Here is a 13,547-nt window from a genome sequence, read left to right as displayed (position 1 = left end):
AAGAGAGAAATGTGACATTTAGGGACCACCCAAAAACTAAAAGAACAGGAACAGTGCCTGGAAATGGCCACGCCCTTTCTATTTCTGCCAGCTTTTTTTGTATGCATTTTTAACTTTTGATTGCTCTAGGATCAACAGTGGTTTCTTTTGCTCAACATTCAACTTGCTCTTCTCACTGATGGCCTGAGGTATGCACCGGAGAGGCTGACAGGCTGCTCCCTTCCCATGATGGGATCCTTTCCCATGAGGCTGCTTTAACCTTGTGCAGTGGTTGGGCTCTGCAGGTGCTGGTGTAACTTCTTTCTCAGTGTCTACCATTCTTTTGTATCACCAGTGCAATGGGCAGTACTACCAAAGGATGTTTACTCCGCCCTGCAGGATCCTTAGTGCTGGCAGCTTCCTAACTAGGGTAATCCTGAAAGGGAAGACAGGAGTTACTGTTGCTTCCTCAGATAACCTGAAGCTTTTACTCACAAGTTTCTAGAATTTGAGAAGACAAGAAGCCAGGCAGGAACAGAAGTTCTGTCCACAGGGCCAGATAAGAAGAAAGCACTGGATACAAAGTTATGTCAAAGGACAAGTCAATCCCTTAGACAAGACTCTGCTGTGCTTCAGAAACCGGAGGGAGCTGAGACTCTGCCTCCTTCTACAGAAGAGGGACTAGGAAGTACTTCTTTTACAAAGAGGGTGGTACTCCCAGAAATGGCTACATTGTATCCTAAACATCCTAGAGTATTACTCACTGTGAATTCAATTTCTCTATTACATTTTGTAAATGGTCACTGGTAGCAAAAAAAAAAAAAAAAAAAAAAAGGCATACAATTGATTTTTGTATGTTTATATTTGCGATGGCCTCTTCCTACCATGCTCAGAAGGGAAAAGAACCCCTAGACCTGAAGTACTCACATCTTCTTCATCCTTTAATGCTCTAACTAGGACAGTGACCAACTGGCATTGATGTTTTAGGCCACAGATCTTTCTAACAAGAGCCAGTTGTGCTTAATCGCACCTTGGGTTTTGTCTTATTAGTAAACCACACAGCCAGACATGTGGGGCAATGTCTCCAGGTGACTGTTCAGCTCCAGGGCCCAGGAGAGCCAAGGATCTCTTGTGAGTAGTGTCCTCTCGTGGGGGAAGTCCCTTTTAGGACTAGAGACAAAGATGTTTGCACAGGCGTCTGTAATTACACTGTCCACTACCTCATATGGAGAGAGTGAGGCAGAAGCAGCCTTGGAGGGAGTCTCATGCATTCCAGCTGCTGCCCAGAGCCAGGGCCAGGCAGGCACAGCTTGAATGGACACCGGCGGGGATGGGAGAGTATGTGCAGGTCGGTGGGGACACATGCTCTGGGGACTGCATCCCTGGCAGGTGCATCAGTGCTTGGGTGTAGGGGTGCAAGACTGCTCCAACCAGTCCACACTTGCTGTTGACTCTCCAGCACCCATCCACAGAGCACTCCTATCTCAAAGACAGAGGACAATGAACTTTTCTTAGCAGGCACCATGTTATGAAAGCCTTTCAAATCAATAATATGCAAACACATCAGTCGTATTGATCATCCTTGCCATAGCTCCTGTAATACTTTTTTATTTTCTACGTCTACTAAAGTCTTACAAACAGGTCATTAAAAGGTGGACTGCTGTGCATCATTGTTTTATAAATTGACTGTTAGGACAGAAACAGAGTAGAAGGTTTCAGCATTCCTTTGTATACCCGTCCCATTAGGCTTTGTTCTCCTTTCTGCTATGGATTTTCTGTACAGGAAAGGCAGTTGGTCTTCTCATTGTGTTGAGAAAATCAGTTTGAATTTATGTTTTAATTGGTTAAGGTTAGGAAAAAACATTTATGATTTTTTAAAAAGTATCGAACCTTCCTTCAGTTCCTATAATAAATAAAATGACACTAATTATATGTCTAAACATTAGGTTCTATTTTCTATTCAGTTATTTATTTATGCATTTCTTTAATCTGATGATCTAATTATTTTAATTGTTTAATACTTCTAAGATCCTTTAACTTTTTTGTTTAATCGTTGAAAACTTCATGTATATATGCAATGTGTTTTAGTCATACCATCCTGTGTTATTCAGGGTTCTGTAACACACTGTAAACACAGAGAACTATACAGTTTATAACTCCAGATCTATGGCGATGTTTATCTATGGCTGGGCACCTTATTTTTATCACTATGAACAGGGATGCATAGCTGCAATAAGATGGCCCTCTGACAGAGGTTGGGAGCTGCACATATCAACATTCCATTAAAAGGCATTTCACCTGAGGCTTTGCTTTGCACATTTGATATTTAGTTTTTCCATACACTACGGATTCTTTTGCTATGGATGTTGTCCCATGGATACCTGAGAAATAGCTGGGCCTGGCAACACATGTTTGGGATGTTCATTACTATGTAGACTGAGGCAGGGGGATCATAATTTCAGTGTCTGCTTTGGCTACAGAGAGAGTTGAGAGTTCAAGGCCCTCCTGAGCAATCCAGCTCACAAAATAAAGAGGACTGGGAAGAAATGTACTGGAGATTTTGATTATCATGAATGGGATCTTAGGTTCAGAGAGAGAGAGAGAGAGAGAGAGGAGAGAGGGAAGGCAAGAATCACACAGAAGAAAAACAAGAGAGAGTTGTAGATTATAGCTCCCCCACATTCAGGTGAGGTAAAGAAGGGTTTATAGAATTGTATTTGCCTGGTGTCTCTTTGTAAAGAGCTTTAACCATGCCTCAATTCATTTGTTCTTCTGTACCTTTGCCGTTTCTCTCTGTCTGAGTCAGGGTTTCTATTCCTGCACAAACATCATGACCAAGAAGCAAGTTGGGGAGGAAAGAGTTTATTCATCTTACCCTTCCACATTGTTTATCACTGAAGGAAGTCAGGACTGGAACCCAAGCAGGTCAGGAAGCAGAAGCTGATGCAGAGGCCATGGAGAGATGTTAATTACTGCCTTTCTTCCCCTGGCTTGGTCAGCCTGCTTTGTTACAGAACCCAGGTCTAGGGATGGCACCACAATGGGCTGGGCCCTCCCCCCTTGATCACTAGTTGAGAAAATGCCTTACAGCTGGATCTCATGAAGGCATTTCCCCAAGGGAGGCTTCTTTCTTTGTAATAACTCCAGTTTGTGTCAAGTTGACACAAAACCAGCCAGTACACTCTCCATTTAGATTTGCTAAGTTATCTTATTCCTAGAATTTCTTCATTCCTCCTAGACCTGGAAATCATCCCCAAGGGCTTGCCTCCACTGCTTGGTCTGTGAGATTTTTCCATCTCCTTCTCAGTTTTGATTATCGTTGCCATGTTTTCCTGACTGGTTTTGTGATCTCTATCTCACCAGCCTAAGGACCCACCTCCTGCTCTGCCTTCCAGAGTCTCTGTTCCGCTGACTCAGCTCTCACAGCCTAACCAGAGTCTCCCTCTATCTTTAAAACTAGAACTACCACTGCCTCTCAGAATCAACAAGATCGCCTAAGACTCCTTTCCTGATTTGTTACTTTGTCTGCAGCTCAGAAGTTCAGTGAAGACCTTTGGCTATCATTTATTCCTAAATTCCCATTAAATCTCATTGCTGACATTTGAGTGATTTACAAGTAGGTCTTCTACTGTCCAAGTGACGTCTACTTCCCCTCAATCTCTACTAGTGTAGGTGCTTCACACTCAGGCTGGACTACCTGAGGTTATTTGAAGTGTATTCACAGCCTTCTTTGTGAAAAAAGGACTTGAGATGAGTCGCTCTTTAGAGAGAGGGAGTTTATTTCTGTTCCCAGTGTTGGAGGACTCTCTCCACAGTCATTTGTCTGGGTCATTGTGAGAGCATGTGACTGAAGACACTCTGCCCCATGGTGCTATCAAGTACGGGGGGGGGGGGAGGCCCCATTATCCCTTCAAGTCATCCCTCCTAAATTCCTCCCGTAGAGCACCCCTCCTAAAGGGTCTACGACCCAGCAGCACTAACAACAGGGCCAAGTTTTCAATATGGAGCCTGTTGAGGGACATCTTAAAACTTCTAAAGATCAATTTTTGTGTGCATGTGTTTGAGTGTGTGTGTGTGTGTGTGTGTGTGTGTGTGTGTGTGTGTGTGTGTGTGTGCCTTCTCCCATATTGATTCTGAGATCAAATTCAGGTCAACGGTTTTGACAAAAACAGCCATTGTTCCCTGCTGAGTTATCACACCAGTATTGGGAACATCTTAAATCTATTTATTAGCATCCCACATGGCTGACGTTTGTAGCTGTTTGAGATCAATAGTCTTTAAACTGCTGAACAAGAGTGATTTACCTATCTGTCCTTTGTGCTGGCTGTGTTGTTCAAACCATCTATGTCTTCAATAGTTTTCCCATTTGATTGTGGTGTTGTGAGTTTCATCCCCAGTGGAGCTACTCTGTTGAAGTCGAATATTCAACAAGAGTTTAATCACTTCACCGAGGTTTACAATCATTGAAATCTCATTTAGAACTAATTTTGAGAGATTGCCTTGGAGGGACGTTGTACTGAGATGCTCTGTGCCTTGAGGTTTAATTTGCTGAGAACCACACAGTGTCTTTGCCTTTCCATTAACTGCCCATTGTCACGCATTTCTGTCCATTCCTGTGTGTGCTTTTAATGCATATATTTGCACTGAGATAAAGACATTTATTTCACACAACATGCAATTTGATTTAAAATGTCACACCTGATAGTCACTAATTTTTCACTTTTTATTTATTTATTATTTATTTATTTATTTGCTCACACTTGTTTTTTCCCTGTATTTGACAGGGGCCTTCTGAATCTTCATTTTGCATTAACCCCAGAGGATATTTCTAAATGGCTTATTTTAGATTTATATATATATATATTTATGTGTATGTCTTCCTGAGTGTATGCCATACCTATGTGGATGCCTATAGAGGCCAGAAGAGGGCACCAGAGCCCTTATAGCTGGAGTTGCAGATAGTTGTGAGCTGTCTGAAAAGGTGCTGAGTTGGATCTTTTGAGGAAAAAGTAGGTTCTCTTAACTACAGAGTCAACTCTGCAGTCTCCTAGGTTTTGAGAACCCTATGGCTGCTCCTGCAGGAGGTCAGCTGCAGACTACCTCATGTTCCTGGAGGAGGACTGTGAGCAGCTACTTCTCCCTTCATGCTCCTGATCTGACTACACTTCTGTGCTATGCATCTTCTCAGACCTGAATGTGTTAACACCCACTGTGAACAGACACTGTACCCACAGCAAAGCCGACCTTCACAATTACACTATGTGTTGGATAACAATGGCCTCCAATCTATAGACAGGGAATAGCACCTCAACGTTTCATAAGTGTCAGGATGAGGCACCACCAATGGCAGGCCTCAAAGCCAAGACCAGCATGTGACAGGTAGCTGCCACCAACAACACACAATCACTACAGCTTGCTTTCCGTCCTGGGTTTAGCTTCTACGTCCTAGAGAGTTCTGTCTGCTTCTTCCAAAGTCCCTTCCTCTGTTTTGAAGTCTTATAACACTGGATGCCCACAGCGCCAGCCCTGTGTGCCACAGGTAAGCTATTCTCCTTTTGCCATAAGAGTTTTTGATATAGGTTGGGCCATGCAGGGCTTTAGGACCAGCAAGAGAATCACAAGCTTAAGGCATTTCTGGACTACAGAGAGGGCTGAAAGCCAGCATGAGAAACTTAGTGATATCCTGGCTCATAATAAAGAACCAACAGGGAACTTGGTATACCATTTGGTATAGAGGAACTACCTAAAAGACACAAAGTCCTGGGTTCAGTTCAAAATACTGAAATCAAACAATTTTATATAGAATAAGTTCAAATCCAGCCTGAGCAATGTAGAGGGACTCAGCCTCAAAAAAAAAAAAAAAAAAAAAAAAAAAAGTAATGTATAAACAAGTCTTAGGAACAACTCATGAGGAAGCACTTGCCAAGGGTTGTTTAATCCACTCTTGGCCACTATCACAGCAGAAATCATCACCAGCTCACCTTGTAAGCGGCGTCACAGTTCAGTAGTCACCACCCACATTTCCCAGGCTTGGGGTCAGAGGAGAAGCATGAGAAAAAGAAGAGGATGCAGGAGGAAGAAGCTACCACAGGGCCATGGGTTAGGAGATCCATAAAATTATGGCTGTGAGGATTGGCCAGTTGGAGCTAAGAGCAGCCCAAATGAAGCATACTACGTAGTAAGTCATAATTGGGGGTTATCGATAGGAAAGTATATTCTAATAACTTAGAGGGTAGATATCTGCCAGTCTGGGTACTAAAGAATGTAAGGCAGGGTAAAAAACCCTGGATCGGATTAAAAATGAGTGCAACAGGCATGGGGTTAGCACACGGATAAAACTGTGTCATCTTTCATTGTATACGTGTGCGTGTGAGCTAACAGGCCAGGCACGGGCATTTCATCAAGAAATGGACTCAACCGTTTACTCAGCATGTGGAGAATGGTATTAGCTGAGACGCCCGGTATGCCCTGTGAGGACACTTTCTGAGTCTGTTTGCATGGAGATTTAATTTTCTTAAGCACCAAGCAATCTGATGTTTGAACCTTTTAGCTTCCTCTGGGAGTGGAATTCACCTCCTGATACACCCCATCTGCTTTCGGTTGTACTGTGACACTCCTCTTTTCACGTGTGGTTGCTGGATTTTTCCGTTTGTTCGTTTGTCTTTAACAGGGATGCATCTGTACCTGCCAGAGACCATGAGTAACAATTCCCACTGGCCCACCACGCCGGGACTGGCCAGACGACTTGGTAAAACGCATGGGTGTGCTGATTTTTAGTCTCCTTTTCTCATTTGCACCTCTTAACTGTTTTTGATGGCGGTCTACACCCATGGATACCTACCCACCTGGAAAGTGAGCTCAGGAAACATTTGCCAAAGGGAACATTTGTCCTCTCTGTGAATATGCAATATACTTTAAAGCAGAAATTATAGATACCTTTAAAATATAGCATTGTTTTAACAGTATAATGACAACCTTAGGTAGCTTTCTTGCAAATTTTACAATTTCATTGTTTTCTGTAGCATAAAATCCGATTTTCTCTTTCATTCATCTGGGGACCCTGTAATTTTTTTTTTTTTTAATAAATGGATGCTTTTATTTGAAACACTGAGAGTTGACAAGGGCTATTGGATTTGCTCACCAAAGTCAAATACCATTTGTTTAGGCAGATGGTATTTTATTTTAAAATTTAAACTTATTTATTTATTTATGTGGCTGTGTATATGTGATGTGCACATAATATGGCATAGGTCTGGAGCTCAGAGAGAAGTTTTAAATCTAAAGATATAGATCCACATTTTTATGTGTTAACAAGTTCAGAAAGTCACTTGGAGTCCAAACATAAACTGAATTGCTCAATATCATCATTCTCACTAGAACCCACATGTACCAATTATGAATGAGGGAAGTAAAATTCTATTCAATACAAGTATATTATACATTTCTGTTACTGTGATAAGCCTTCATGAACAAGGCGACCTAAAGAAAAAAAGGTTTATTTTGACTTAGAGTTCCAGGGGCGTAAGTCCCTCATGCAGGAAGGCATGGCAGCTGAACCTGAGAGCATGCATCTTCAACTACAAGTAAGAAGCAGGAAGCAGGAAGCAGGAAGCAGGAAGCAGAGAAGTAGAAGCAGTGTAAAGCTTTATTTAAATCTCAAAGCCCGTTCCCAGTGATATACTTCCTTCAGCAAGGCTAAAGCACCCAACCCTCCCCACAAACCACTATCAACCAAGCATCCAAATGCCCAATAGGATAAAGGCGTTCTCATTCAACCACCACAGTGAGGGGTAACTAAAACCTTGAGCATTGGTAATTAAAACCAAGCACAAGGCAGCAAACATTACCAAGGCAAGGGCTTCTAGAAAACAGCAGGGTACCTTGCATGCCTGACAGAGCTCTGACTCCCATGGGGAAGAGATATGGGATCAGAAAGGAAGGATGATACCTGCTCCTCTCAGAGGAAGAAGCTTAGGCTCTCCTCACCTAAATTGCCCTGCATACGGGAAGCAGGTGCTAAAAGAGAATTAGAAATACTAGTGACCAGCAGTGAAGGCAACATTCATTCTGACCCTTTGACATGGAGAACAGCAGGTGTTGATAAAGCCAAGCTCAACTTCTAATAATATAAAGGCATTGATGAATTTTATGGTCAGAATGAGATAGTTAGTAGATGGAAAATTGTCACAAGGAGGCTCATGGATGAGGGACATTCTTACTAAGGACACCTAGCTTTTACTAAGGGTACCAAGGGTAAGTATGGTGGTTTGAATAGCAATGGTCCCCATAGGCTCATACATCAGCTAATGAACTGTTCAGGAAGGATCAGGAGGCGTGGCTTTATTGGAGGAGTTGTGACACTGGGGTGGGCACTGAGGCTTCAAAAGCCCATGCCAATCCAAGTCAATGCTCTTTCTGCCTGTGCTTGTAGGTCAGATGTGAGTGTGCTCACAGTTGTGCTACAGAACCATGCCTGCTGCTGTGCTTCTTGCCAGTAAGGTCCTTGACTCCTTCCCTGAAACTCTTAGCCCCAATTGAATGCTTTCTTTTACAAGTTGCCTTTGTCATGGTGCCTCTTCATAGAAATAGAAAAGCAACCAGGTGGTGATAAGGAACTTTATCACTAAGAGGAAGATCCTTTCAAACAGATTTAACAGCATCGATGTTCAAACTGGACACGGAAGCTTGAATAGAGAAGACAGCTCAGAGGAACCTGACTTCCAACGGGTCAAGGATGGAGAGACCTTTGATGTGTTGCTATGGTGACAGGCTGAACAGGATCTGGGAAGGAGGTAGGGCCTAAGATGCCTCTTTCTTAGCACCATTGATGATATGACTAAAATTGTCTCTTTTTCTTACCAGGAATTCAAGAACTATGCACTCACTGAGTGTTCTATCAGCTGTGCCAAACATCCCTTCCAATGAGACTGATGCTCATAGTGGGTCTATTTGTAGTACACTGTCCCAAGTGCTGATGAGACAGAAGTAAAACCGTTGGTAATGGTTAAAATTGAGAGCAAAGAAATCTTTCCTTCTTTGTTCACAGGTGGTGCAGAGGGATCCCGGCAGGGCTTGTCTGCATTGTCTTCTCTCTCCACTACAACTCCATGCCTTGTCATTTTTGCTATGGAGCCTTCCTGTCCTGAGCTCTTTCCTGTTGGAAAGTGAAGGGTGGTTGACTCCCCGTGTGCTTTATTAAGGTGCACACAATCCTGGGCTGTGCTTGATCCTCCACTCCTGCTCTGTTCTCGCTGGTTTCCTTCTCACCTCTAATTGATCCCACTGCAGAGCCTGTGGCTGTGTGTGTGTGTGTGTGTGTGTGTGTGTGTGTGTGTGTGTGTGGAGGTAGGAGGGGCACATGCTTGCTGTTTGCTTTCCCTGGTAGGCAGAGGAATCTAAACACCAAGCTATGGGAACAAATTGTGCAACTCAGAATATGATGACACATTTTAAAGCTGAAGAATCGCCATCTTTTCTAATTGCCAAGTCCTGGGACCCTTGGAACCAAACTTTTGCCCTACCCAGTGCAGAGTGAATGTCTGGTCCCGGTGCAGTGCATTGGATAGGTGGAGTTGATGTTGGGAGGGGGGTTGTATGCTGAGTCAGCTTAAAAGACACATTTGTACAACTGGAAGCTGCTAGTTTATAATCCTAACAATATGAAAACAGTTCAGAATGAAATTCTTTATTTTATGTAATCCCTGAGCTCAAATGGGCTCTTTCTCCTGGAGTGGAATGACAACTCTGAGAATATATTTTCTTTTCAATTAATGTGGCATATGAATATCTGCAGCTCAGACTTCAGTTGAAAATTGCCTATAAGGATAAAGTCTATAATCAACGGGGTAGGCACAGAAATGCAAATGTAGGATAAATTAGCATTTCTGTTCTGTTTGAGTAAACATTCCCAAGCTCCATAAACTCATTCTGTATCTGAGTGAGCTTCTTCCCTTTGCTTTGATGATGTTTGAATAGCCTGCAGCCTCAGTGCAGAGCTGGGATTTCACCAGGGGGTAGCATAGAAGATCATCAATCTAAGGAAAACTTATGGGGGTAATGAGACTTAAGTGAATGGAGGACAGATGGCCATTGGTAAAGGGCTGGGGCGGGATGAAGAAATACATGAGATTCAGAGCAGAAGTTACCTTTCTTTGCCTGCAATCTATCTATGGCATAGTCAAGACTCAGTTATAAGCAGTAGGCAGCTCTCCAGAATAATCTGTCCTCAGAAGAAGGTACACTTCACTCTGTCTTAGCACAGAATCCACCAATGAGCACAGCTAGCCTTGTTTGTAACTGCTGAGGATTGGTTCTAGTGCTTTTAATTAATCCAGCCCCCAAAATGGGGAGAGCAAACATTGTAAGGAGAAAGTGGCTCATCCTGAGTCATGCTGCTTGCTGGTGGAGGAGCTCTTCCACTGTCAGGCAAGGACATTTTGATCTGCACTCAGTTCCCAGAAGAGTCTGGATAAATGAGCTAGGAGGACGCAGCTGTCCAAGGTGTTGTTTGTTCTGGATTACTTGACAGGAGAGGTGAAAAATTCATTTGTTCTTCCCAAGGCTGTATTTCTTCAGGTCCTCTGATGTTCTGGAGTTAAATAATATCTTCCATGTTTAACCAATGTCAGAATCTCACTAATGATTACACGGGTAGTGAGGAATGAGGCCAGGACGGCAGGGATGAGCCTGGACCATCTTGACTGTCCTTCCTGTTGATGGCACGGGAATGGATCGTAGGCATGGAGGTGACAGAAGTATTGGTTTCAGGCAGTCCTATCTAATAAGGCCTGAATAAAGGGGCTGGCAGTCAAGTGATATGGTGTCTGCAGTAGGAAGGGGCTCCACAAGAAGAAGAGGACCACTGGCCCTAAAGTTTCAAGATACAGAATCCAAGAGTCCGCTGGTCCAGGAGAGTGATGAGAGATAGGGCTGCTTGCGTGTAGTTCCTGAGATAAATTTCAGCAGAGGACAATCCTCCTGGAACCCCACATGGCCTGCTGATGCAGAGACTGAGCCTGCTGGTGTGCCTCCTCATACCTAGGAGTGACTGGGCAAGGGGAGAGGAGAAACTAAGGTTGTGGTTAAGACCCAACAGTCATAAGCTAAGGGAGAGAAATAGGAGGGAGCAAGAGTAGAGTTTCCAAGGCAATGCTGATGATAACTGCTTTTGTTTCTCTATTGGTTGTTGCTTCTGCTGCTGATGTTGCAGTGGATCAATGGCAAACTATGTGCTCGAAAGCTATCTAGGTCAAGTGTGGGAATTTGGGCTCCAGCTCTCCCTGTGTGCTCAAGGTCAGCTTGCATTTGCCTGAGTGACACACACAGGGTTCCTCAGAAGCCAATGGAGCATGCACACCCAAGGGCAGCCTTTGGCCTGTTTTCTTCCATTTGACTGTGGCTGTGCTTTCATTGCACTGTGTAAATAAAGAGCTGGGTGGGTAGTTCCCCGAATTGGAATTCCCGAATACATCTCTTCTGTTCCTTGTCTTTGCAGGCATAAGATTGCCCTCTGTTGCAATCTTCGAATTTTGTCTGGAATTATCTCCTGTTGTCATTTTAGAGCTTATACAATAGCAAAGGAGTCTGTAGACCCAGGGATGGATTTCTATGCTCTTTTCAAGTGTAAATTTAGAAAATCCTGGTGCAGGACTATAGCTGTTACATAAGTATCCAGTCTAATTTACCTCCAGGTAAAGCAGTTAAATGATCTCTACCAGGGCAGAATGATCTCAAGTAAAAAGCTCCACATCTCCTTCTGAGTGCTCAACAGAAAGCTAAAGACACAGCTTGAAGGCTAATAGGCTTGCTTTCTTCTGCAGAACTGCCGTGTGCATCCTGCATTTGCACCTGGCGAGGTTGCAGGAACAAGGCACAGAAATGCACATTCCGTGACAGCATCTACTCAGTGGTCACTGCTGTGAGTTGAAGCTGTGAATAGGCCCCAAGCCTTATACCTCCATCTAGAGACCCTTGCCATATCCGAGTCCAGCCAGAGAAAAGGCAGCTCTGCTGTGTCTTTTTCTTTGATGGCAAAATGCAGAAAGGATTCTGCCTGCTATAAAGGCACTTGATAGACCGCTGACACCATATTACTGTCAGGCAGTTTAACCCTGCTGATAACACTTGATGCTGTGCTGGAGGCTGAAGCATTTGCCTGAAGTCCCTGCAGAGTCCTACCAGCCCCCAAACTGCTCCTCAAACCTCACTACCTACACCCAGGAGGTAAGAACAGAAGGAGCAGCACATCTTACAGCTCTGGGGTTGTTTTGGATTCCTGTAAAACCCATATTGAGTCTTATCTATTTGAGGTTCCCATGAATGAGGCAAGAGATCGGGGATTGATACAAAAGTAAGAGGTTTATTAGTCCAGTGCACTGGGGTGGCCTATATCTAGAGGAGAGGCGACCATGAAAGACTGTTACAAGCAGTTTTTGTACTTTTTAGGGGTACAGGTTACATCAGCAAGGTTACAGTTTAAACTTATTGGCTAAGCATATTGGCCTTTGAATCTATTGGCTAGTAAGCATGTGACAGGCATTCAAACTCTATCTGGGACCAGAGGGTCAGTGCGCTCTGTGTTTTTATAAAGAATGTTCCTGCTCCTCCCTAAAACCATGAGTGGAGATTGGAACTTGGCCTAACCTTGACCTGAGGCAGGGGATGTAAGGCTGGTGAAAGCCCCTGGGGTCCTGCATTATCACTATTTGTTCTGCCACAGACACCCTGGTCTGTATCTTCTTTCCCTGTCGACCCTGCTGTGACTCAGCTGCAAACATCAGTGCATGAGCAGATAGTGTGAACCTTGCATGAATAGACTGTGGTGTGGTTTCGGATCATGCATGATAAAATGCCTCCATCCCTGCCCACTCTGATGTTCACATGGGCACATCTGCATCCTGTGTTCATCTGAGAGATCAGCAGAAGTAATGGTGAAGGTTTTTAGAGTTGAGGAACTCAGAGAAAGGAACCTATTCGGAATGGGGTAAGAAGCTTCAGGAGGAGGCCACGTTGTAAGACTGTACAGAGACCGTGGTGGGCAGGAAGTCCCACTTGGTCTCTTTTCCATCGAGGTCATTTCAATGCAGACAAGGAACACAGACAAGATTAGAGCAGGTACCTGTGTGAGAGCCACCCTTTGCCCAATCTACTACAATCTCGTAATTACAGCTAAGTGCATCTATTCAGGGAGTCTTGCACCACCTCCTCCCTGTGGCACGTGTATTGTTAGAGGTATCCTAAGAAGCCTCCATAAGGTCAGGTCAGGGCGAGGGAGTCAAGTTTTGAAAGATACTCAGACCTGGTTAGCGCCTTTACCAGTGGCTCTGACAATTTTATGTGCATTCCCTTCACTGTCTCTTCAGAGTCCAGGACAATCAATCACCACCTTAGCCGGGTCTGAGAGCAGTCACACAGTGATGAAGCCGGTGCTGTGACTGTCCTCACACACTGGTTAGCAGACACCAGCAGCCATGCCAACAAAGCAGTGAGCTCTTCTAGTGCTTTCCAAGGCTCTGGGAGAAAAGCTCCAGGGAAGAACGAAAGGTGAGCGTTCCTTTTGGTTGACAAAC

Source organism: Micromys minutus (assembly GCF_963924665.1).
Source record: "Micromys minutus genome assembly, chromosome: 20".
NCBI lineage: Eukaryota > Metazoa > Chordata > Mammalia > Rodentia > Muridae > Micromys > Micromys minutus.
Note: the sequence above shows the minus strand (reverse complement) of the source record.